The following is a 26568-nucleotide window of genomic DNA, read 5'->3' on the forward strand; positions in this document are numbered from 1 at the left end:
AATACAAATAAAAACTAGTAAAATTAAATTAATTCGTCGTATATTGGAAAGAAAGAATCGCATATTAACATTTTTATCTTGCAGTGAATAAAACAGACAAAATTTGTTTTGAACGTCACAAAATAGCGAAATCATAAAAAAGTCTTACAAAACATTTTTAAAAAATAGGGGAAAAAAAGCTTAATACAAATATACATTATACCTTTTTAAAGTTCTGGTTCAATCATTACTCAAGTGAAATATAACAGTAAAAGTTTGGCCTTTGGTTTTAACACATATATAAATGTGCATGTCCAGAAGAAATGTCACGTTTAAGCAGACAACACCTAAAACAATTAATTTCCGGTTTGATATGAAGGCCGTTAACTGACAAAATTTCCTTTATTTTTGATTTTTAATATCATAATTTGTAGCCCGAAAAAAAGTAATATTTAAATTATTTTTATTAAATTCCTCTTTATTCTATGAAAGATCAATTTTTAATTCTTAAAACTAAGTTTTTTTACTCTATAATATAAAAGGCAACATGTGTGTGCATCTGTGCGTGTGCGTGTGTATTTGTATGTCTGCCAAAAATTTTAGACACACGCGACGGATCCTCACGAGATCGGTATCGTTTTGAAGCTCGACGTCTCGGACGACAAATATCGAAAAATTGGCCAAAAACATTAATTCCTTCACCTTCAATTCGCCTTTTTATTACAAGGAGGAATCTAGATGTAGTGAGTCTGTTCACGAAACTCTGACAGACGGGAATACGACTTCTTTTTTATAATAATAATAATAATAATAATAATAATAATTTCCTTTTTCACTCTTCGTTCGCAGTATCTGTCTGTCCCTTCTCCTCCTGTTCGCAGGCCTCCTCCTCCCCTTTTTTCTTCTGTTTTGTTTACAAAATGTGACCGAGCAGACGTGAATTGAATCCTTTTGGCGCGAAAAATACAGTGAATAAAATATACAGAAAATATATCTCCTCTCGGCTAAAAATCAATAAAATAATTTATTATACATTTTGATAAACGTATCACATCATCCACATACAATACTGTTTCGTTGTAGCGTAACTCATCAGTGCGCCTAGACTGGCACCTTTCCCTAGCCAGGGATTGAACCTACAACCATTGCCTTGATAGTCGGCAGTTCTATCCATCGGCCCTTGGGATCGCAAATGACCTAAAAAAATTTCCATTTAAATAAACACTCGCCCACCGCTTTTACAGTACTCGAGTTGCTTGTTTATTTACAAACAAACAGCGAACTTCGCTTGGAAATATATATGGAATTTAAGTAATACAAAATTTTTTGTGTTTCATTTATGCCGTTCTGTTCCTTTTTTTTTTTTCGGCCCGGTTGGCCTCGTTTCCAGTTTCACATATATTTTATTTTGAAGAGGGGGCAGGGGGGGATTGTCATTGTCTCGTTCGAATAAGAAAAGTTTTATTATTATTATTATTATTATTATTATTATTATTATTATTATTATTATTATTATTATTTAGAACGAAGGGATCAATCTTATTTCTCGCTTTTTCTTTTCTTTTTTTTTTTTTTTCGTGGGAGACTCAAATCTCCTGCTCTTTTTGCTCTCATTTATGATTTCATTTTGGTGGCTACGGGAGGAGGTGTTAGTGAAACTCGAAAACAAGGCCGGCTGGACCGAAAAAAAAATGTGACAAGACGACAACCATATTTGTTGGAAATTTAAAAGCTGTAAAGAGAGCAAATATTTGAGATGAAATAAAATGCATGTAAAAATTACTTTAAAAAAAACAAACAAAAAAAGGTATTTTTTTTTAGATTAGGTCCACCTCCGCAATTTTCTTTTAAATGACGACTTTTATAAGTTTTCGACTATGCTGAATACGGAAATCGCATTGAAGTTTTGCAGAAATAATTAGTTATCGAGATATAAAAAGTTGTATTATGCATTGTATTCTTTGGCCGCCATCGTTTTTACGTGTGCGCGCGCTCCATAAACAAATCTACGCGCGTAACAAAGATGGCCGCCAAAGAATACAATGCATAATGCAACTTTTTATATCTCGATAACTAATTATTTCTGCAAAATTTCAAGGCGATTTTCGTATTCAGCATAGTCGAAAACCTTTAAAAGTTGTCATTTAAAAGAAAATTGTGGAAGTGGACCTAATCTGAAAATTTACCAAAACAAATGATGCGGGTAGGTTGCAAAGTGACTTTTATTTGCTATGGTAACAATTATTTGTCGTATGTTTGATTTTTGACCAATTTTTTCGAATCGCTGTGTATTGTAAAACAAACCCAAGTTGTTTTAAAAAGATGAAGAGATGGAACGAGAGATGCTGCTAAGGAAAATTTGAACGTATCAAGAAATACCATAAAATTAAAAAAAAAAAAAAAAAAAAAAAAAAAAAAAAGACATCATCGAAACTGATTTGGATTTTTTTTTCAAACGGCCGTTCCTCTATAATATAAATCTCACCTGTCTATTCAATTTTGTGTGTGTGTGTGTGTGTATGTATGTATGTATGTATGTATGTATGTATGTATGCCTAAAGCTTTCGACAGAGGCGATGGATTTTCACGAGATCGATATCATTTTGAAGATCGCCCCTTCAGACGACAAATATAAAAAAATTGGCCAAAAGCATGAATTCCCTCACTTTCAACTGGGCACTTTTCTACAGGGAGGGGTCGCATATTTTTGTCGATATTTTTGAAAGTCATCCCCTCTTTTCGATTGTCTAGCCATAATTTAAACCTACGTCACTTCCGGTTTGGCGATAGACACAACGACAAAGACGTCACGATTTCTTTTTTTCACGTTCTTTTCCTCCTTCGCGGTACGGGTTCGAGCCTGCCTGCCTGCCTACTATCACTTTTTTTTTTTTTTTTTTTTGCTCAACACACACCTCTAAACACCCGGGCAACGCCGGGCACCCAGGTTAGTTTTATATAAATATCAGTTAAAATAAACAGGAAGTGCTACAGTTACGGCTAGTGTCCCCAAAACTAAATAATGCAAAATAAACTTACCTCAATTTTATAATTTACAATAGCAGCGTCCATCGGCGCATACGGGGAACGAGCCGGGAAGACATGAACCATTACAGTCGACTGGCGAATAACATTCATTTGGTACTGTAATTAAAGAAAAAGAAAAAAAAAAAAAAGAGTAAAACAAAACAAGCGAATTTATTTGATCTATTTGCAAACTGTTATCCTCATCCTCATAGTTGTTGTAATTTCACCATGTTTCGACCAACTCATCAACTGGCCTACTCCAGGTGATTAATTTGTGTCCCGTCGCGTAGTGGATACAGGCGGTGAGTCTCTACAGTTCCAGGTGAGCATTGTCTGAAGATAGCGGTTTCAATCCTACCCAAAACAGGCCAGAGGATTAGTTGGCTAAAAACATGGTGAGACAACAACAACTATGGAAGGCAGTAATAACTGGAAATACAGTTACAAGACTCGATATTCATATCTCGTCTCGGTTAATCCCTTGAAAACAAAACAGGGGACGAGTTGGCCAAAACGTGGTAAAACAACAACTATAAAGATAAGGATAACAGTCCGCAAATAAAAAAAATAAAAAATTCACAAATTACTCATCTCAAAGGATTCAAAAAATAATCTATCTATATATATATAAAAATGTAACTCTTGGTTCGTTCGCAATTAATAGTCTAAAGAACCACTGGCGGATGGCTTCCACATTTTGGTATAATATGTTTACCGATGTGTGTTTTTATATATTTCTTTTTAATCATAACATTATACTTAAATTTTCTATGATAAATAGGTGGTTTTCTTTGTACCGATAGGCCATTTTTTTTTTATTTAGGGACAATTATTTATTACCGCTTCCCGTCACGGGACCAGTGTTTCCAATTAAGCGGTTTTCCTGCTAGATCTGGAGATAAATTCTAGAAAATCCGGAGATATTTGGCACCCACACACCCGCAATTTTAGATTAAAAAATAAAGAAAAGCGCTTGAAAATACTTCAAAACATAAAATAAACTCATTCATCTAAGTAAAAAAAGTAGCATTTATTGCCTTTGGTAACAATTATTTATTAATTATTTGTTTTGTTTTTCACCTTTCTTTTCGGCTAACCATTCTTACATCTCGCTATAAAATCGATTTTTTCCAAGTACATTTTAGGTGGGGGTGGGCATTCCAACCTCCGAAGTTTAGTTTAAAATACGATCTAAGCAACCCCGCTTAATTTAGAAATATTTAGTCGAAAATTGTAAAAAGCAAAAAACAACAGCAAAAAAAAAAAACTTATACCAATACTGTAGAATTTAATTATCTACGAACCTAAATACTTTTAACATGCTAAAACAAAGTTTTTTTGTTTTTTTATTTTTCTAATTTCAAAACATGTGGCACCATTATTGTGATGTTTGATTTGCAGTATATTTCAATTTAACTTTTATTATAAAAAGTTTGAGTGTATGATTTGTGTCTTAAAAAAAATGCCCTCTCTGAAAAAACAGGTAAAACTAGCTGATAAAATATGTAAGCCTTCTGGGGAGCTAACCGCTTCAATATAATTACAGAAACATATCGTGAGAAAACATGGAACATTTTATATATTGAATATACTATATTTATAATTTTTTATGGTAGGAAGTAAAAATATGGAGTTTTTTTTGGGGGGGGGGAATTAGCGCTTTTTGAAAATTTCAGACGATAAAAGTTAAAAATCTAGCGATTTTCTGGACATTTCTTTCTCCTGATCTCGCGGGGTTTTTTTTAAATCTCAGTTGCCAACACAGCCTCACTAAAAGGATATTTTAGTCTCACCACTACAGGTTTAATGTAAACAGAATGTGTTTACAATATCGGTAAATTTTCAATGGGTTTAATCACATGATTATTGATAATGCAACCATGTGATTGAAATTTAATTTACATTAACCACACGTGGTCGCTTTCTTATCAAATATTCATCGAAAAATGGTAGGTACAGACAAAATGAATGCCAACGCTCAAAGTGTATAAACATTTTGACCTCTCCCTTTACTTAAAAATTTACCAAAAGTCAGGAAATTAACCAATTTTAATAAAAAATTTCATTATTTATCAAATAATGATCGCAGAATATAATGAATTAATTATTTTTACTTAACTCTTAGTGAAAATGTTTTATTTTGTTTAAACAAAAAATACCTTTACTAAAGTTATGGGTTTCAGTAGTAAATAAAAAACGCAAGAATTTATTTTTGCTTTTTTATATATAAATAAAGCATCGTAATTTGTAACAAAAAATAATTTTTACAGGAACATTATGAAAACAGCCCCTAAAGTCCGTATTAATGAATTCGATATAACTCGAAGAAAAATGAATTTCTCGCATACTATTCAGGAAATTAAAGATTCAATTAGATTCCTATTTCAGTCACCTAAATTATTTAGGGTGAGTTTAGGAACTTATAGCCAAACCTAAATATTTTTTTTTGCTTAAAAAAATAGCATTAATACAGTAAGTTAGGTAAAATTTGCATAGAATGCTCTGCTTTACGGTTGTTGTAAAAATGGAACGGAAATTTGAATTTCGTTCCCTTTTAAATTCAGTACATTTTTACATTACGTCCAACTCATCGTTCACATTCGACATCAACTTTTATAGCTTTTTGGGTATGCTGACAAGGTTAGGGGTGTCTATTCCGAAAGTCGTTCTTAACATGGGTAGATTGGAGTGTTTATTTGTTGTAAATGTACCCGACAACCTATAAATGCCGACATTTCCAATGTGAATGGTAAGCTGGACTTATGTAAAAAAATAAAAAAAAGATATACCAAACTGACTTTTTCGTTTAAAAATGGAATTATTTCCCTTTCGTTATTAACTTTTTTTTTCTTTTAAATATTTTGTGTTTTATATACATAAAGTACAATTGTTGAATGCTACTGTTTTGATTATATTCGTTGGGGAGCACAATTAAAAAATTAAGAAAGATTAAAACGAAGCGAAATTTAAGTTTCCGTTCCATTTTTACAACAACCGTAAAACAGCGGATACTCAGCAAGTTTTATCGTAATTTATAAACATAATGTTGAAACACTAAATCAACATTTTATTATTATTTTTTTTTTTGCATAATTAATGATGGAAGTATTTTTCTGTTTATTTTCTGAACATTTGTTAAAAAAAATAAATAAATTGTTCATTCTCTTGAAAAAAAGAATCAAACTTTTCTCTACTTTCACATAACTATTTACAGTGTTCATGTAAAGCATTCATCTGTTCTTTTTATAATAAAAATTCTGTTTTCAAAGAGAAATGTTTACTGCCAAATTTCTTTTAAAAAAAAGCGCAAGTTTTCCTGAAAAAAAAAACTTTCACCTAACAATTTATGGTAAAAAATTAATCTTTTTTAGGGGTAAAAAATAACAACTTTTATTGATTAAAAAAATTGCAAAAAATAATAAAAGTAAATAAACGAACAAAATGAAATTTTTCTTGAGGAATGTGTTCCATTTTAACAAACTGAGCCACATCAACGCGTGGCCGGGTACAGCTAGTATATCTATAAAAGTGAACGTGTCTGTGTGTCTGTCTGTGTGTCTGTCTGTGTGTGTACATTTCCCTACGCAATAACTCTATCAATTTTTAATCTACAGACTCGAAATTTGATATGCAGGGTACTGACATCTGAAAAAATCTATGTGATCGGTTTTCGGCCAGAAATTTGGCTGTTAAGGGAGTCAAAGTTCAACGATTTGACCTTAGAGAACTCTATCAAACTCCTCCAACAATTTGGGGTCTAAACACTTGAAATTTTACATATAGGTTTCTTGGACATGGATCTTACTTAATAACTTGATTTGAGCCCAAAACAATAAATTTTAAGGTGTCATAATAGGGATCAAAGTTTTAAAAAATTGACCGTTTTTTTGCTCAGCATACACCTCCAAACACCCGAGCAACGCCGGGCACCCACGCTAGTAATATATATATATATATATATATATATATATATATATATATATATATATATATATATATAATTTGAGGTTACTACTTGTCAAAGGTAGGGTAACCAGTGAAATATAACGAGGTTAATACAAAAGTGCTTAATACAGAAGTAGAGCAAGTTACACTTTTCAATTTGGCTTTACATAAGCATTAATTTGTTGCTACACAGTCATGAGCACGTTTCGGTCTTCTAGTATTTAGCAACTAGAGACCTCTTCCGGCAATAACGCTCATATTCAAAAGCGGAATTCTTCTAGAATAGTATTCCGCTTTTAAATATAAGTGTTGTTGCCTGAAGAGATCTTTAGTTAATAAATACTAGAAGACCGAAACGTGCTCATAACTGTGTAGCAACAAATTACTGCTTATGTAAAGACAAATATATATATATATATATATATATATATATATATATATATATATATATATATATATATATATATATATATATATATATATATGAAACAAGCAAACACATGAAAGTAAGACAGTCCAATTACACTGGCATGGAAAATCTATTTTGGAGCTTATTTTTTGTCGAATTAAAAATCGTAAAGAGGCAAAATAAAGGTATGTAAATTGATGATCAAATCAGAAAGACGTAAATAAATTTTGTACGAGCTTACGTTTTGTCTTTCCACAGTGAAGTTATGAAATTATGCCTAATTAAGATAAATTACGACTGTGTTAAAGAAATACACACACACATATACATACATACATACATACATACATACATACATACATACATACATACATACATACATACATACATACATATTAGTGTTAGGAGGATTAATCGGAATCGGGAATCGGAAAAATCGAAAGATTTGGAGGGTATTGGAATCGGTATCGGAATCGGAAAAATTGATGCCTATTTTCCGATGCCAAAACAATCCTTTTAATTGTCTTTTTTAATTTGATTTTGTTTGCACCAAAATCTTCGATTGCTGATAATAATGATAAAATAATGAATATTGATTGATTTTAAAATACCAGTAAAGTTAAAATCAATAGATCATCCTGTAACACTAAAGAGAGGCCACATCAGACCTGTAGGGTTGATGTGACGTTTCTTTTGGTTAAAAGTAATTTTTTTGTTCCTGGACGATGACCGGGTTGAAGGAATAAAAATTATCATTAATTTTTATTTGTGAATAAATTCTGAGCTAAGTCTGTTGTTGAAATGGCGGCGGCAAGAGTGCCTTTGTAGCGAGAGGATAAATCACATTCTAGACTTCAAAAGCGAAAAAGAATGCATAAAATATTTTTGGTCTACGATGGCCGGAATCATAGTGGTATTGGCAAAACTATGAGCCAAAGTTGACCTGTGAATTTGACAAGTTGAAAAGTCGGGTTGTTTTTGATCTGAGAGAAACACACGCAGTGACTCGGCATTATGTTTAGAACAAAGAAGAGGAAAAAAAATGAATTGTCCGAAATTTCAAAACAATAAGATAACGTATCGAGAATTGTCATTTGGTGAATCAGGTCGACCGAAATTGTAAGTTATGAAATATTTTTGCTCGGATGGGAAAATATGTTGTCCGATAAGTTCAAAGCGACAAATGCATTCTTGGTCTTTTGACGTAAACAAAATGTCTGATATAATAGAATGGCCGACAACCAGAACTTAATTCAAAGATAAACTAAAATTCCTTTGAATTATTAAAGCGAAAAGTGAGATCAATAGATAATTTTAAAACAAATAAAATCGCGTGATTTGCTTCAAGTCAAAGGAAAAATAATTTTCCTGGATATGGAAAAAAATTCCATTAGTAAGCCAGGGAGGAGTTAATTAATACAACGTGTAAGTTGGGCGTTAATTAAGGGAGGAGTCAATCCAATTTTGGAAATGGACCAATGAAAAAGGGCCCTGTCGAAGTATAATCAACCAATGAGAAAAGGCCCCGTCGAATTATAATCAAGCAATTTGATTGGTCGATGACGAACATGGGTGTCGTCATCATTCCATAATTGTATTATAGAAGAAATGAAAAATCAGAAAAAGAAGAACCAAGTAGGAAGAAGAAAAGAACAGAAGAAGAGAGAGTCCGGAATCAGAGTCTCGGCAGAATCACCTCTCCTCTCTCTCCCCCCCCTCGCTTGTTGCCTGATAACTCAACGCTTATAACGTGTCGATCACTTAACGAGAATTACGAAAAGTCCGCGATACCGACCAGGTATTTCAACAACAGAAGCTCAGTTGTAGAACTAACTGCTTGCTTGAATTAATTGTCAACTACATGTATATGCTGTAAATACTTCTTTTATGAATTTCCGAAATATATATTATATTAACCAACCTCCGGAGTTTTGTTGCTGATGTGCGTTAATCCCTATATTTGTAAATTTCTTATTTTGCCATTTGTGACACCGTATCCGTCAACGAACACCCAGGATAACTAGACGATCCATGGAGAACAGGCCTTGAGGACCGAACATCCGAGAAGAATCCCCAACGCCTTAATGAAGAACTCACTGGGTGACGCGACGTACTAACGGTTGGCAGACCTGATTGCCCAGTCGACATATCATAACTGCACCGACCAGGGTGCAAATCATAACTGGGCCGCGATCAGGGGTCAAGGGCGTGTAAAGGCACACGTTGAAGGGTCACAATCCCCACAAATGTATTTTGACGTTTAGGAAAATATCTGCATATTTAACATGTGTTTTTTTACGAAAATCAGAGGGAAATAACAATTTCATAGTTAAATAATTAGAGATTTATAAAGAATCGGACTCGGTAATTGTATCGGTAATAGAATTCAGTTAGTTACAACTTTTCAGAAAGTTTTATAAAAAATCCAAGACATCAATTACTTTTAATAAGCACAAAAGTGTCAATTTTAGCCATTTTAATCCGAAAGGCACCCATAGGGGAGGCAACCGGAGTTTTCTCTGAAAATCCACTCTGTTACTTTTTACTCATATCATGTTTAATGTTTGTGCAAAATTTCAAAAAATTCCAAGGTGTAGCTTTTGAGAAAAGTGCAGAGGAACGAATGAACGGGCAAGGGTGAATTTACAGGTTCACCCACCTTTTGTCGGGGGGGGGGATTAAATAAATAAAAAGGAATGTGTCGAGAGATTCCATGAGGATATTTCAGCAATGGAGGAGAAACGTTTTAAAAGAAAATGGAATCCTGGCAAACTATTGCTGGAATATAAAAAGCGAGAATGACACTCAGCATAAGAACGAATGATTCTGTGTTTCTTCATTCATAATCAAAATCTAAAAAAAAAAAAATAATGGTCAGATTTAGTATCAAGATACTTTTCTTACATCGAAACATATTTTATGTGTCATGTACTTTGTTAACCGGAAATTTGCTGCACAGTGTAATCAATGTTTGACCTAATTCAAGAATCGATATTTGATTCTAACTAGCCAATCATTTATGTAAATTATTAATCTGTATCATCTGCTAACATTAAAATGAAATCTATTTCAGCGATTACCTACCCAATATTTCCTTTAGTAAGACACACTTTACAATCTACGCCAGTTTTTTCATTAACTATTAAACAGAGACAAGTATTCAATGAAAACAATTTTTTTTTTTAAACAATATCAAAATTTGTACTGGTTTCAAAATTCTGTGTTTACTCAATAAACTCTTAAACTACTGATCACGTAACATGAAATTAAACAGAAATAGTAATCATACACGATGGTTTATAACGAGTAAAATATTTGGATAGATTAATAACGCGTATAAAAATATGTCGGCAAGTTAAAATGCAAAATGTTCATTTCAACTTGCCGACATATTTTTGTTAGTTTTACGCATGCGCTATTTCAACCATGGCTAGAATTAGTTTAATTTTAAATCTTTCTCATTTATCTGTCGGTTTAGCTTCAACGAAACCTTTAAGTGATTCTTCTTATTCCGTAACGGTAAAAATTTAAAAATCGTTTAAGGATTTCATTTTCATTTTTGATACAACCATAACTACAATGAGGATCTCCGTTCTTTTCGTCAAAATTGGAAATATTTTTTAATTTTCACCAGCTAAGGGCAAATAACTCCACTGTCTTGTGGATCCCTTGGGAAAGGCAAAGACTAAAGGAGTAAACCTTGACAAAAAAATCTGGTTTGTAATCCGAATAGACGGATGGTGAAGCACTGCAACATCTTTCCGGCAACTCCTGCAGCTGTGCTGACTTCGATCGTATTGGTTTGCCTTTTTGTCAGACTTTGCAATGCCGAGAGGGAAACCCTGGTAACTGGGCAAACCCAGGTCTCCTTATCACTTGCCTGAACCTGCATCCGGAGAGGCAACTCCAGCTTTAACTTTATAGCCACAGTAGTGCACCAGACTAGATGCAGAACGCCATTGTCTCATTAGATAGAAACTTGCCATCATATGTTGTTGGCGAGAAGTCTATAATGTGGGAAAGGCAAAGGTAAGGAAGTAAACCCTGACAAAAAATCCAGTTTTGGAATCTCAATACATCGAGTAATAGAGGTCAGTATCATTTTGGGAAAATAATTCCATTGCCTTGGAGATGCCTTGGAAAAGCAAAGACCCTGACAAAATAGAGGTCAGTATCATTTTGATACAGCCATAACTACAACAAGGATCTCCGGGGGGTTTTTTTTCGTCAAAATTGGAAATATTTTCAAATTTTCGCCAGCTGTGGGAAAATAATTCCATTGCCTTGGAGATGCCTGAGAAAAGCAAAGACCCTGACAAAATATCTAGTTTTTGGAGTCTCAATAAGCAGATGGCGAAGCACTGTGACATCTTTCCAGCAATGTCTGCAGTTGCGCTCACTCTGACCGTATTGGCTTGCCATTCCATCGGACTTTGTCTGCAACACTGAGAGGGGAGGGTCATGCTAACTGAGCAAACTTATCACCCACTCAGCCCTGCATCTGGAGAGGCAACTCCAACTTTGGCTTTATAGCCACGGTAGACGCTGCATTGCACCAGACTAGATGCAGAATAGCGTTTTCTTATTGCCATCACAGCATAGTAAATCATGTTTAATATATGGCAAGAGCCTCACCAAATCAGTGTTTCAAAACTACTTCATGTATTAGCAGTTTCCCTTTTATTTTTTAATCCTCGTATCATACAAGCAATGTTTCTGACAAAGTGAGGAGAACTGCTGTTTTCTAGGTCAGAATCTATTCCATCTAACACTTAATCATTGGCAAGTTTTTGACCTTGAAGTAACATTCTTTTAACTCCTTACATCAAATGGCTTCATGCCTTGTCCTTTAGTGACTGTTGTTTAAATGTTGTATAGTCTGAAATATGATCAAAACCAACTCTATAATTTATTTAAATTGAGCACTTTTTCAAACAAAATATATTTCTTGTATATGCTCGCAGGTTCTTACCGTGGGCTCCAAAGCACTTGCATGTTCTCCTAAAGCAGGCTCTCTGCATCCCTCTGGGGCAGCTCGGGCAATGGCTGAGATCGGAGCATAGGAATTTGGCACAAACAGCTGAAAAAGAGAGTGAAATGATATTCTAGTTTGATGTACACATGGTTATACCAGGAATCTGAGCTGATGTAACATAGCACGGACACGCGTATGCAAATGCATTTGAAATGACGTCACCAGTAGGGAAAAACAAAGATTTTAAAAAGGAGATTACGTTAGAGACGAAAATAACGTTCGAGATCACATTAGAGGCGTGGATAACGTTCGAGAGCAGGTAACGAGAAGACGATCATGTGGGTGACGTCATGGACGCAACAATGAGGAAATAAATGCCGTCGTTACAAAAAAAGCGGTTCGAAGTTCTTTTCTATTCTTTGTCTTATTTTTGCGACTGACGCTACAATGTGTCAGTTCCCGGACAATGTTACACAGAAACCGAGATGAAATTCCCAATCTGTGAGGCAATATCTATCCTGCGTATGTGCTGAGAGGGCAGTGCAAAAAACATTTCTTAAACAACTATGATAAGTTTCAGCTAGGAAAGTCAAAACAAAAGAAAAAAAAGAGGGGAAAAAAACACCAAATGCACATGTTGTGGGAAGGAGAGAAAAAAATTAATCTAATTTCCCTTCTCCCTTCATAAATTCTTTGAATTCTTAGCTTTCATGGCAAAATAAACAATTTCAATTTGTTGGATAGCGCGGTATCTAATTATCGATGAATAATGTTTTGTTTGAGCTTGACTGTAACGATAACGTGTACATATCGACATGTTATTTTGAGGGGGATAACAAATACTTGTACATGAAGTGGCTTCAAACGATGATAGGAGACAATGTTCAATTGATGGAGAGTAAGACAAATGTTCTTTATTGAAGACTAGCTTGGGTGCCCGGCGTTGCCCGGGTGTTTGGAGATCTGTGTTGAGCAAAAAAAAAAAAAAAAAGTGGTAGTAGGCAGGCAGACTCGAACCCGTACCGCGAAAGAGGAAAAGAACGTAAAAAAAAAAGTGACGTCTTTTCTGTTGCGCCCATCGCCAAACCGAAAGTGGCGAAAATTTAGATTAAGGCTAGTCAATCGAATATAGTTAATAGTTAATATCAGCGAAAAAAGCGACCCCTCCCTGTAGAAAAGTGCAAAGTTGAGGGTGAAGGAATTAATGTTTTTAGCCAATTTTTTTTATATTTCTTGTCCGAAGGGTCGATTTCAAAACGTGAAAATCCATCGCCTCTGTCGAAAGTTTTAGGCATACATACATACATACATACATACATACATACATACATACATACATGCATACGTTTTAACAGACAGGTGAGATCTATATTATAAAAGAAGCAGTGTGTATATAACATCAACAGTTTACATAATAGACAAGGTATGGTAAACATTTAAGAGTTCGAATTTAACATATTCACATACCTGTTTTTTTTTTAAATATGACACCACACAAAGTTACATTTCATCTAACATCTATTCACACACCATGTCAACATTTCAGGGATTACAATGTTTTGATTTCATGTTTTGGATCTTGACTTCACGAGCTTCCACCATGTCCTCTCCCGGACTTTTTCGACTGACTTCCTCGAACTGCCCTCCTCAACTTACTTCCAGTCATTCTAACTAACGTCCGTGTATATATTAAAACTATTTCTTTGTGATTATGTCATTTTCACGTCCACAAAGGATCCTATCAACCGACATTTGTATCACGTATTTAGGTATCATTATTGTTAACGTTCATTCCTTTTTCTGAAAACATATTTCTTTTTCTTTTTTTTTCTTTTTTGTTTTATTACATTTTCACCCCCAAACAAGGCATGTTGCCACTTTGATGTAAGGGGCTACTATCAGGGGCCTAAGTTGCAGGGGTACTATGTAGGGAGTTTAGCAGCAAGACGTCTGTTCACATTACACTTGAACTTCTGCATGTCAGTACAGTTGGGGAAGCAGGAAACCGGAACAGAATTTCAAAGTCCTGCAGTTCTGGGGAAGAAGCTATTAGAGTAAAAGGCTTTCTTACATCTAGGGATCTCAACTGTGTAGGGGTGCGACTTTGCTGCTTGTCGGGTTTGTCGGGGGTATTTTCGTTGAGGGGGTACAAGTGCTTGTAGTTCGGCAGAGCATCCACCATTAAAATACTTGTAAAACAGGCAGAGGGATGCAACATTTCGTCAATGGGACAGGGGCTGAAGCTTAGATAACAGTTCGGGATCTATTAGGTTAATGACTCTCTTTTGGACACTGTCCAGAAGTGAGAGACTAGTAGCAGATGTACCATCCCAAATGCGAAAGCAGTACTCCATACGCGGGCGAATGGTGGCTTTGTAGAGGTACAAGATACTTTCAGGCGTAAGTAACTTTCTAGCACGATAGAGAGAGCCCACTTTCTTTGCAGCAGCCTTAGCAATGATATCGATGTATACATTCCAACTCATGTTTCCTGTGAACGTTAAGCCAAGGAGTTTGGACGAAGTACTTTCAGGTAAAGTATCTCTAGCCATAGCTATTGGTGATTGGTAAGGTTTCATGCAATTATTAAAAGAAACGAGCTTTGTCTTGGCAGTGTTAAACGTTGCCATCCATTTATGACCCCAATCTACTACAGACTGGAAGTCTTCCTCTAGGATTTCGGCCATTACTTTAGATATATGCTCATTAGTTTTCCCCACATGCCTGCTATAGAGCATGGTGTCGTCCGCAAATATACCCATCCCAGAGACAATTTTATCAGGTAAGTCATTTATGAATATCAGAAATAACAAAGGTCCAAGAATCGATCCGTGTGGCACACCCGCATTTATATCAAATTTTTTTAACATACGCCCATCGAGGACAACCTAGATTCTTCTCTCATTTAAGAAGGATTTAATTATGCTAAGCATTCGTCCAGTAATACCATAGGATTTTATTTTCATCAGAAGACCATCGTTCCATACCCTGTCAAAAGCCTTAGATATATCAAGGGCTACTGCCTTCCCCTTCCCTGCTTTATCCAGTGCTTGGTATAAACGTTCAGAGATTGCAGTTAAAATATCTGCAGTAGAATGGTCTGACAGAAGTTTATCGACAATCTCTTCTTGTTATTGTTTATAGAATCTAATCAAGTTAAATTCCTAAAACGTAATTTAACCATGTTTGTCCTAGAATTTCATTTTCTCTTTAAAACAAATCTAATTAAATCTACACGTTAATAATAATAATAATAATAATAATAATAATAATAATAATAATTCTGATTTCGTTTATCAACGTCTCCCTGGAAAGGGATGGAATTCATTTCCAAAGGATTTTCCCCAATCCCGGCTCCAAACCAGGAGCTTCAAAGATCAAGGGTTTTCCTAAGGATGTTGGTGGTACCTACAAAATAACTCGGTAAGTTTGGGAAAAGGAGTTAAAAATAAAATATATGCAAAATACTGTAAAAACCCACCGAATATATGTCAGCCTATATATTGAGTGAATTTCTAACAGTATTTTGTCAATTTTTTTATTTTTAATCCCTTTTCCCAAACTTACCGTGTGTGTGTGTGTGTGTGTGTGTGTGTGAGAGAGAGAGAGAGAGAGAGAGAGAGAGAGAGAGAGAGAGAGAGAGAGAGAGAGTCGGGCGCCATTTTGTATTTTCCAATACATCGGTAAATACTATATGTTTTTCGAGCTGAATAAACATGTTACATCAAATAAAAATACTAAAAAATTATCCAGTTAGGTAGAAAAGTAACTTATTTTACCTTTGATAGCATTTATTTGTTATATATTTGTTTTTTGATAACTTTTTCGAATCTATGTGTATAGTAATACAACCCCGTTTTTTTTTTATTTAAATTTGTTGCTTGTTCATATCTCTGGACAGGCATGTAACATTGGTAGTTATTGGGAAATCCACTCGACGATCGACCATCACTTACATCATGGGAAACTGAAAGGGACTTGTAGAATCTTCCAAACGATTGTGAAAAATAGAGCGTATGATCCCGTGACGTCAGACTTGCGTTAACTATACGAACTATGGAAAAGCAAAAGCAACTTAATGACTTTTTAAAACCTTTGTTTTTTATTTTCGTCAAACTGCAATTAATAATTAATCTTTGTTATAATTTTAAGATTTACAGAGTTTAACGATTAATAATATTATAAACATTTGTATATTAAATATGAAATATGCTTTTACTAAATATGTACGAGTGTTCATTTGGTTAATTACCGGCTTCCATACTTTTGTTCGGTAAAAAGAGACAAACAAAATATGAGGGTGGTCTACAAAATGTTTAATATTTGTGCAATAATATTTTAATCGGTTTTAATCTGGCGATAAAATGGCTTTATATTCAGTGGCAGCTCGTGCCTGGAGCTGTGGAACTGCAGCACCCCCCAATCATTTCTACTCAATAATATCGATACACGGTAAAAATAATACGTTTATTTTTTCCTTTCTATGTGATAATATATCATATTAAATATATATATATATATATATATATATATATATATATATATATATATATATATATATATATATAGTGATGATCATCTTTATTGGCACGGTAAAATAAAAGTTAAATTTTGTCTAATAAATTCTAAAAAAGGGATTAAATTAAAGAAAATAACAAAGTATATTATGTATTTTTAACTGGCCTTTCCGATGCAGCAATCGGATTTTAGAAAAAATAAATAACAAAGGAACAACAAACATAATTGCAAAAAACCCTTGTTCAAAATTATTGGCACGATTTATTTAATAATCAATTGTATAGCCTTTGGCCTTGATTACCTTCCTCAGTCGCTTTTCATAGTTTACAACCAAGTTGTTGCACTCTTCAGTAGTAATTTTAGCCCACTCTTCCTGACAATAATCCTCCAATTGAATAAGATTCTTAGGCTTCCTTTGCATTACCCTCAATTTTAATGTTCTCCATAAATTTTCAATTGGATTAAGGTCTGGGCTTTGTGATGGCCACTCCAAAACATTAATATGATTGTCCTCAAGCCATTTCTTAGTCAGTTTAGCCGAATGCTTTGGGTCATTATCTTGCATGAACCACCAACGACGACCAAGTGAGAGCTCTTTAGCAGAGTCTTTCAGGTTTTCATCCAATATTTTAACATAATCTTCCTTTTTTATGCTACCTGTGACCTTAACAAGTCGCCCTGGTCCAGAGGCAGCAAAGGATCCCCAAAACATCAAACTGCCTCCACCGTGCTTCACTGTGGGTATGGTGTTCTTAGGCAGGAAAGCTTCGCCAGATTTTCTGTAAATATAAGACACTTTATTATGGCCAAATAACTCTATTTTCGTTTCGTCAGTCCATAGAACACGTTTCCAGAATGCAACATCTTTATCAATATGACGTTTTGCAAAGGCTAGCCTTGCTTTCAGGTGCATAGGCTTCAATAAAGGAGTCTTTCTCGGACGACATGCTTTTAAACCAGCTCTCTTCAAAACTCTACCAACTGTATGTCGAGATACATTCACTCCAGAGGTGCTCTGTTCATCAACAATCTCCCCAACAGAGATCCTTGGGTTTTGTTTTACTTGTCGAACAATTTTCCGTTCATCTCTTGGGGAAAGAATCCTTTTTCTCCCTCTACCCTCTAAACTCATAACGTGGCCTTGCGATTTGAACTTGTTTATTATGGCTCTAACAGTGGATTTGGGAAGGTTTAGCTTCTTTGAAATCTTATCATAGCCCTCCCCATTGGTATGGCATGCTACAACAAGCTTTCTGACGTCTTCGCTGTGTTCCTTAGTTTTAACCATGGCGATTGAAAATTATAATTTAGTCACTTATAATAGTTTAAATAAATCGCTATCAAAAAGTTATCTGAAAAAAATTATTCACTGAATTAGCGTTAAACAAGCATAATATGGCTATAAAAAAGTTCAGAAAGCACGTAAACCGGAAATTGATTGATATTATACTGATACTAAAAGAAAAACAAAGCCGTGCCAATAATTTTGAACAAGGGTTTTTTGCAATTATGTTTGTTGTTCCTTTGTTATTTATTTTTTCTAAAATCCGATTACTGCATCGGAAAGGCCAGTTAAAAATACATAATATACTTTGTTATTTTCTTTAATTTAATCCCTTTTTTAGAATTTATTAGACAAAATTTAACTTTTATTTTACCGTGCCAATAAATATGATCATCACTGTATATATAATCCTTATATTATTATTTTTTTTTAAAAGGCTTGTTTACAAATGTTTTGTTTTTATTATTATTAAAAAGTGTAAAGTGTTCTTGTAAATAAATATCCACCTTAAAAAAAATTCTCACACTTTTAAATGCGATTTAAGCAGACAAAAATATACAATATGCGAAACTTTTTTTTTTTTTTTTTTTTTTAATTAAAAGTGTTCGGGCTTTTTACCCGTAAAGCTACCAACGTAACTAATGTTATTTTTTCACGTACGGCTTATTTTGTTTGTGTTTTTATGTAGTTTGAAATCTATTCATTTTGTGGTAGTTGAACTTTACAGAATAAAAAATATTTACATTTTTTTCTATAGAAAAGCGAAGAAAATTTTATTTTTTTTTAAATACATTTTAGTTAAAAAATGTTTTTAAATGTTCCTATTTACAATGCCTCCCCCACGGGACAGAGTTAGACACCAGGGTCGTTTTTTAACGTGGAGAAAAGGAACAAAAATAAAAATTGTCTCAGTCGTGAAGGACTTCTCCTCCACCGACAGAGAACAAGAAATTGAAATGAAGCATCTGAAGAACAGACACTACACCTTGATCTTGGACAAAAGGAAAACTGTTATCCAATAAAACCATTTTTAAATGGTAAACTCCTAACTTTACCATCGTGTGCAAGCAAGTAAATTTCAAAGATTTTGTTTTTATGAAAAAATAAATTATTAAAAAATTGTAAATAAAATGTATTTAAAAAAAAATGTTTTTCGTTTGTTTGCCTGCGGAAAAGCCCATAAAATTTATTTAATCTGTAAAGTTTAAAAGAAATATATTTGTATATTTTTTTTTATTACTCTGTAAAGTGTACACAATTTAAAATAGTATTTTTTTTATTAAAATGTTTTTGCGTATTATCCTTTTTTCGACGGCTTATAATGGCAAAGTTAAAAAATATTTCTATTAAAAAAAGACAATTTTAATGGCAAGCTTATTTTGTTATACGCCTATTTTTAATTAACAACAAGCTTTTTCTAAATAAAAACGTTTTTAAATAGTAAAACTATTTTCGTTAATAAAAATCTGTTATCTAAAATTTATAAAAGTACGATTCAACTCAGAACCCGGTTCAGTTGAATCGCAAAAAGAGGATCACGTAAACATTGTATTCCTTCTACCCTAATTAATATTCTACTAATAGACTGCCTAGTACTTACCTTTCCCAACACAATTGATATAAAAAATTTAACCATGGCCTCCTTGCATCCCCAAGAAATAACTTCTGTGACGGTAAGTGAACTTCAACAGATTGAGTTTTCACAGCTGTCTCTCCATGATAAAGTTGAAATTAAGAAAAGAGGCCGTTCAACGCCTGATATTCAAATATCTCAGTCAGGCATTAGCAACAACAAAGTGTATATTCGTAGCTTTAATTCTGACTGGTACCAACGGAAAAGTTGGCTTTGCGGCTGTGAACTAAAAAAGGCATTGTTCTGCTTTCCTTGTTTGTTGTTTGGGAGTGATGTAACGTGGACAAAAGATGGTTTCAGAACTATTAGCAAAATGAAAGATAGAACTGAAAAGCATGAGAAGTCAAAGGAGCACGTTGACAATGTAGTTTCCCTATCAATTTTGGGGACCGTAAATATTAAAGAAAAACTTAGTGAGGCCTACAGACTTTCAATCAATCATCATAACATGAATGTTAAGAAGAACCGTGAAATTTTATCTAAAATAATAGATTGTATTTTCTTTTGTGGGAACTTTGAAACTCCCTTACGAGGACATGATGAAAAAGATGATTCAGTAAATGCAGGTGTATTTAGAGGATTAGTAAATTTTGCATCTAAATTAGATCCAGATTTAAAGAATCACTTAGAAACCAGTAGTGTCTTCAAAGGTGTTTCCAAGACCATTCAGAATGACATACTTGACTGTCTTTTACAAATATACCGTGATGAAATAAGGGCAAAAATTAGCAAAGCTTCCTTTGTAGCTGTCATGGCTGACGATACAACAGATTTGTCTGAACATACACAAATGATCATTGTTTTACGGTACGTTTTGGATGAAAAAATACTTGAACGCTTTTGGGGATTCTTTATTTCAGAAAACCAAACCGCTGATGGAATATCAAAAAAAATTCTACAACAATTGGATATAATCCTTCAAGGGAATCGCCAAAAACTGATAGCTCAGACATTTGATGGTGCAAATGTCATGAAAGACAAAAAAGATGGTGTTCAGACGAAAATAAAAGCAGTTTATAGTAATGCACATTTCATTCACTGTTATGCGCATCAACTTAATTCAATAATGAGGAATGCAGCAAGCATTACACGAAATGCTAGAATATTTATCTCTAACATTTTGGCTATTCCGACTTTCTTTTCTAGATCACCACAGCGTCTGTCCATTCTCAAGAAACATCTGGATGTAAGTATTCCACGTCCATCCGCCACGAAGTGGAACTTTAACATACGAACCATAGAGTTCATGAAAATGTTCAAGCATTAAAAAAATGTCTCACTGAAATTCAGTCAACATCATATGTAGATGAAACCGTTGCAGAAGCGACAGGAATTCTGAAATATTTGAACGATGAAAATTTCATATTTTGGTTAGAGCTATTTCATCAAATTATGTCTCATGTTGAAATTATTTATAATCAAATGCAATCTCGGGAAATTAGCATATATAAAGTCAATGAATACATAGCAAATTTCAAAACTGCTATAAGATAAGAAACTCCAAATACTGTGAAAATGCTTCACAAACACTCAAGGCCGAAGCTAAAGAACTGTGTGACTATATCTGTTGATATAACGGACAGATATTCTTCAACTAAACATTTAATAAATTGTTTAACAAGAAAAGCTTTGCTAGTTTTAAGAAAGAACTACCTACAGACGAGATATCCTTGACAACTGAAGCATATCCCATGATTGACAAACAAAAGCTTGAAACTGAGTTAGAAATATTTTATAGTAGGTCAGATATCCATGAGTATTGCAAAGTAATTGATCTCCTGAAATTTATTTTGTAAAACAATTTAAACGATGTTCTTAGTGAAATCACAAAACTCATAAAAATTATCTTGACAATTCCCATGACTAAATCAGAGGCAGAACGTTGTTTTTCAACTCTGAAAAAAATAAAAAAATTTCTAGGGAGCACCATGGGTTGCGAAAGACTAAATGCACTTGCAGTGCTTTCAATTGAAAAAAAGTTCTTCAGCAGTCATTCAGAAGTTAAGGAGAAAATTATCAATCTTTTCTCACAAATTAAAACAAGAAGAATGGAATTTACTTTCAAATAAATATAATAAGTAAGCTATTCCAAATATTTACATTCCTTTAAGTTATTGTATTTTTATACGTGTGCATACATATAAATTATGTATATTTTTTATGTTTGTTTTATTTTTACACAATATTAAAACAATACGCATTTTTTTAAACAGCACCCTCACTAATCTTAGGCACGAGCCGCCACTGTTTATATTAAAACTTAATATTAAAAAAAAAAAAATTAAACACAATTAATTAAAAATCTATGTTGTAACGGGACTTTTTGAAATAATGGAATTTTAATCGATTTAATCTTTTAAAAATTAATTAATTTTTAGAAAGTTTCTTTTTCGTGGCAATTCAACTGATTATAGTATATATTGATTAGAAAAAACGATATTAAAAATAATAATATTAAATTGATATCAATTTTTTAATTGCAAATACAAGGTAAGTTTTTGTTCGATACGTGCATTTAAATTTAAAAAATATATTTTTTTTTACTTATTTGAACTCTTATGTTTCATAATAAATAGAAATTTCGATAGATTTAAATATATTTTGTTCAAATTTCGAAAAAAAATTAATAGGGGGTACGCACTAAAAAATATTTCCATTCATATATTTTGTGGAAACTGTATTTTATATGTAATTTCATTCTAAAATGATAAAGTATCGAAAATTTCACGAAAATCTGACTATTAGTTGATTTTTGCTAGATTTATTAAACACGAGTATGTTTTCACGTTCGAAATGCTTACTACATGGGAACGTTATTTTAAAGCACCAATATGTAAACGCGATTTTCGTCTCGTAATTTCATTATTTTCGTTCAATGAAAAAACTTTTTTTAATTATTACGAGTTTATTTTGCCCTTCTTTTAAATGGTACAAAAGTTATGTTGATAATATTACTTTATAATAAAGTTACTTCGTGTTACATATGGGGGGGGTAATTCTGTGGTGAATTTTGGAGGTGCCTAGGGACTTGGCAGTCAAAATTTAGGGACTAATAAAGACAACCGACAGGCGGCTCCGAGCTCCACAGAAATAGGAATAAAGTTATAATATAGTTAACAAGAAGTTGTCTGGTGCAACTAGAAGTGTTTTGTTTCCAGTGTCTTCAAGACGAGTACAAAACTTCCGACGACCGAAAAGAACATAAAACCAAGGTTAGTAGTCCGTTGCTGAACGGCCATGTTTACTGTGAACTGTTTAATTGAATGTCTTAAACATCCACACACACATGTGTTAAATACACACACACACACATGCACACACACACACACACACACACACACACACACACACACACACACACACACACACACACACACACGTTCGCACCCATATGCATATGAGGTATATATTTTATACATACATTTAAGAAACACGTATTTGACAGAATTGCATACACCGTAGTTTATACGCACATTCAAGAGTTACGACATATACATACATGTTTTATATACACCCCCATGCAACAGAAGATAGGATGATGAGATTAAGATTATTACACCACAAGACGACACGGCACAATTCAACATATACGTTTTTAGGAAAGATAATTCCTAATAAAATATATCTAAAAAACACAGCACAAAAGAAACACAAACTTCTTTTCAACAATAAAAACTTAAGATATTTATTGGTAGCAGGAACTGGCAGGTCGGACTGCGAAAAAGGGAGACAGAACAGAAATTTCTTTTTGAGGTCGCCGTCGGTCAGTCAGTACTGTGTCGTCCCCAGCTAATAGCAGTTGTCTCCAGTGGAGACCGTCGATGCTTTCGGAAGATGTCCAGTGGACAGAGGACGAGAGAAGAGGTATTGCTTGGCTGAAGGTCCGGTCCTTACTGACTGACGTTATCTCAAGACTCTAGGGAGCAGATGAATCGATGCGCCCTGTTAAGTCGGCCTATAGCCGAAGAACTCAAAGGTGGGCATTGATTCACCAGAGAAAATAGTTCTTTGTAACTGCTATACATTATTTTATGATGTGAGACCAGCTCGTGTCAACGATGCAACTCGAATTTAGAGTAAAAATAATGAGTACGCCACAAACACAGACGTCAGAAAAAAAGGGTCCACGAAAAAAAAAGAAGAAAAGAAAGAGAAGAAAACAGGTTGCCATACATAAAACGGGGAAAAGAGAATGACGATTTTAATTTGGTAAAAAAAAAAAAAAGTTATATATGTTCGAAAAAAAAAAAAGAAAGAATTTTGGTGTTGAAATTATAAAAGAAAACAATCTCATTTATAAATGAATACATTTTATGGAAATCGCTCGAGACAAGGTGTGAAGCCACTTGATGCAATGAGTTAACAATAACGAAAGATGATTATCGCAAATATATGAGATTCCTATTGACCTTAGTCTTGAAAATACCAAGCAAGGAAGACGGCAAGAATAAGGTTCCATAACCTTGCAGTCCTTGAAAAGAATTTACTGGAATAGGCAGCTGTATTACAACGAGGTATTAAAACAACGAATTGATGAAGACCACTAGACCAACAAGTCAAACGAGCTGGAACAAAGGAAGCAGGGAATAGACCAGACAATTTTGAGAAACACATGCCATAATAGTATTTGTAGAAAAGATTGAGACTAGCAACATCACGTCTGTGAGAAAGAGGTTGCATTGATAAAGAAAGTGTTGGGCCAATCAAATTACAGATACGTTTCTACAACTTATCAAGAACCTTCAAATGTGACAAAGATTCACTATCTCAAATATGACAACAATACTCCATACATTGTCTGATAATAGATTTGTAGAGATAAAGTATAGCTTCGAGCGTGAGAAAGTGTTTAGAGCGAATGAGAAAAATGATTTGACGAGAAGCAGAAAGAGCAATGGATTTGACAATACAATCGGGAAAAAATAACTTGTTTGTACTGGTCGTTGTTCATCTGTTTTGATTGCATGTGAGAGGATTTTAATATCAGACGCTATCTTGTGTTTTGAAACTACGCCACTCATCTAAAAACCTTTGTTTTTTGTATTCAGAAAAGAAGTCAATAGGTTCAAATGAGATATTGCTTTTAAAAAATTGTTGTGGAATGTTCTTTTTGGTTTTCTCTTAATGTTAAATTCTTACTTTAAAGAAGAAAAATAAACACACAAGCAGAGCAATTGGAATTTGTTTTAGAGACAGTGGGCAGGCGACGTTAAAAAAAGACAAAGACCTGTCATAAAAGCGGGAAAGGAAAGTTAGGCAATATGGAGCAAGGAATATGACAGGAGAAAAACAGGGAAAGAGAAAGAAATATAAAGTGAGAAAGAGGTGAAAAGAAAGAAAGAAAGAGAAATAAAATCCGACCAAATAGAGATGAAAACATAAGGAGGTAAGGCTCTAGCGATTTGGCAAAAATCAGCTTTTTATTTGAAAAAGCAGATTTTGATTGAAATGGCGAGAACTCACATTCATGAAATGGTCTAGCGTCTTTTCTGCGAGAAAGAGGTAGTAGAGAGAAAGAAAGAAAATCCATATTCCACTAGATTTCAAAGTCGGTTTTGTACTTTGTCCAGGCAGGAAAGGTGGCTCTGAGTAGCAGTTTCCCAGATGAGAAGTGCAGTACTGAGAAAAATGTTTGAATTTGTCAATCTATGAATCTTTGTGGAACGATAAATTTTGCCTTTGTCCAACTTAGCGTTTAGCTTACTGCTTTGTCTTGGTGCTTTGTTTAAAGGGTAAAGTCACCCTCTATGGAGGCCAGACAATAAATTGGTGACAATATAAAAGTTATTATTTTAACATGATGCAACATCATGAGTTTACTCTCTTAAAAAAACATGTTGCAGGTTAAACAATATGAGAAACTAGTTAAATATCCCCCCTTTATTTATTTATTTTTATTTTCATAATACGTCACGTTGAGTTGACTTCCGCCAAAAGAGGAAGTTTATAGGAAATATTAAATTCACAAGCAGCCCCCAGTTTAATGTATATCCCAATCCGGAGAGATAGTTTTGACACCGTTAAGTGTTTTTTTTTTTTTTGAGGGGGGGAGTGTCATTCAGCGCCTGGTGTTCCCAAATGGTCACCCATATGATACTGATCCTCGAGTGGCCTCTGGGCCTTGATAAGTGGTGACTCTTTTATAAAAAAAAATAAAAAAAATAAAAAATAAAACCCTGTTGCTCAATTTCAGAAGCCAGGGACATTTTATGGAGAAAAATAAACAGGTTTGTTAAAAGTAAAAACTTACCACTCAGCAGGCAAAACATAACGAGACTTAAACGAAACATTTCTTGTCTTTTATATGTATTTCTTTTTTTTTTTTTTTTTTTTTTCAAAAAGTTTCGTCAAAATCACTTTCACTTGAAAACTCTTGCTTCTTTCTATGCGCGACAACTGTCTATTTATACAGACGGTTACGGATATCAATACGACTTTAAGTTTTCGTATATTAAGATAATTTAATCTTATCTCCAGATTAAACGGAATAAAATGGTTGTCTTTTTATAGAGCCACTGTCGAAATTGTAACAATTCACACACATTGCGTTGATAAGAAACGCGGAAGTGGTTTTATCACCGTCAAAAGAACCAACCGACATCGTTTGTTGCTGCCGGGTCTTTTTAGCGAGCGAGGTCAGTTTGCCCAGTAGAATCTATGACATTTTGGAAAACGAACATTTTGGAAAACTAACGTTTTGGATATTTTTTTTTTTTTTTTTACACAGGCTTCACCACATTATCAAGGCCAAGAGGCCACTCGAGGATAAGGGTTAAAGAGTGTTCAGTAGAAATTGG

General features: G+C 33.8%; 1 long non-coding RNA gene across 1 annotated transcript in view; it reads right to left on the reverse strand.

Moving 5' to 3' along the window:
* LOC145269085 (uncharacterized) overlaps window positions 1–26222 on the reverse strand; it is a 44092-nt gene extending 17870 nt beyond the window's left edge. The window contains exons 1-3 of the long non-coding RNA XR_013864946.1: window positions 26022–26222; window positions 12333–12440; window positions 3019–3123 (exon numbers count right to left, since the gene is read on the reverse strand). This is a non-coding gene — a long non-coding RNA (uncharacterized LOC145269085). The remainder of the gene's footprint in view (window positions 1–3018; window positions 3124–12332; window positions 12441–26021) is intronic.
* Between the last annotated feature and the right edge of the window lie 346 nt (window positions 26223–26568).

Source organism: Euprymna scolopes, chromosome 45 (genome assembly GCF_053919585.1).
Source record: "Euprymna scolopes isolate OS-2025 chromosome 45, ASM5391958v1, whole genome shotgun sequence".
NCBI classification, from domain to species: Eukaryota; Metazoa; Mollusca; class Cephalopoda; order Sepiida; family Sepiolidae; genus Euprymna; species Euprymna scolopes.